Source organism: Atta cephalotes, assembly GCF_000143395.1.
Source record: "Atta cephalotes unplaced genomic scaffold scaffold00001, whole genome shotgun sequence".
NCBI lineage: Eukaryota > Metazoa > Arthropoda > Insecta > Hymenoptera > Formicidae > Atta > Atta cephalotes.
Window position 1 is genome coordinate 3,602,398 of NW_012130065.1, and position 1,579 is coordinate 3,603,976.

A 1,579-nucleotide genomic window follows, 5' to 3' on the forward strand; every position below is an offset into this window, starting at 1 on the left:
ACACACACACACACACACACACACACACACACACACACACACACACACACACACACACACACACACACACACACACACACACACACACACACACACACACACACACACACACACACATACAACTCAAATAATGCTTTTTTTTCGTATAATAAAGATATTTCTGCTATAATATTGTTAAACTGCAATTGACGGTTTTAATAACAATTTTATAATTTTCCAAAAAAAGTTTGAAGTTGTTCTTTTTTGTAAGTTTTTTATTTGTGATGATGTTTTTTATTTGTGTGATTAAATAAATGTAATAAATTTCAAAGAAAAATTGTGCTAAAATAATTTACACAATTAAATAAAATTTTCTTTCAATTATTTATGTGTGAAACTTATGCTTAGCTTAACACAAATTATGAAAGTCTGCACATCAAATTAAATACATAGAACATAACAATTTTTCATGTTTTATGAAATTGAGATTACAATATTCTGAACATAAACTTAAATAAAGTAAACTTAAATAAAGCTTAAATAAACTGCGATTAACTATCCGATAACATTTTTATGATTTATCGATTCAAATTCTTTGCACTTGTTTCATATTCTAATCTTTGTTAATAATTATTCGAACGATGACGCTTTCTCTTGAACGATTCAAGTCATTTTCATTTTGCTCAACTACGCAGGAGTTTCAATGCTGACGGTTTATCTCTTGTGCGCCATTGAACCTCCTGGGAGGCTCTTTTTCCTCGTTGTATCTTTTCTTGCTGTCTGCGCTAAAGAGAGTGCAGTTCTTGTCTCTCCCTCTTTTCTCTCAGTATTTCATAGTCACGTTGTGCGGAAGCGAGGAAAGTCGCGGATGTGGTTATGCTAAAATATTAGAATGGCACAAAGCTTTAAATTTCTTATTTTTAGTATTAAAAGCAAAATTAAATTTAAAATAATTCTTTTCGTATTCCACATAGTCTGCAAATAAATTTTTTAGCATTCCTTACATATAGAATGTAATAAGAACTTGTTATATGTTGAAATTTTCAATGCATCTTAATTGTCTTATGAATATAGTATTAGCACTCTTCGTAACAGTCTCGATAAATTTATAAATATCATAAATATGCAAGTAAACTACTCTCTCGTACAAAAACTTAATTAAAAAGTGATAATTTACAATAACTCTAATTGAGGGCAATTAAGAAGTGTTTCATCGTCTTATATTGTTTTATACTATTAAGTTATCGGTTTTAATTACGTGGATCGCATTGCATTTGTGAAATAAGGTGTCATTTGTCTCGTCAGAACGTGAGGTCAGAGTAATTAAAATATAAATGTGCAGTTTTCAGTTTAGGACTAGTGGAGAGCATTGGGCATGCCTATACTTGTTCGGTTACGAACCGGGTTTTCAGCCCCTCGACTTCTCCGAGTCTGGGGGTTGTAAAGTGCAAAGTTTTATGATCGTTTTCATTGGATTCGTTCCGCGATAAAATTTCAAGAAGGGAACGACGAGAGACGGTGCGTGCGAAGAAGCACGTGCGTGACCGTATCAGGGACTTGAGGCATGTATTCGCCTTCCTGTTTCACGATCTGAAAATTT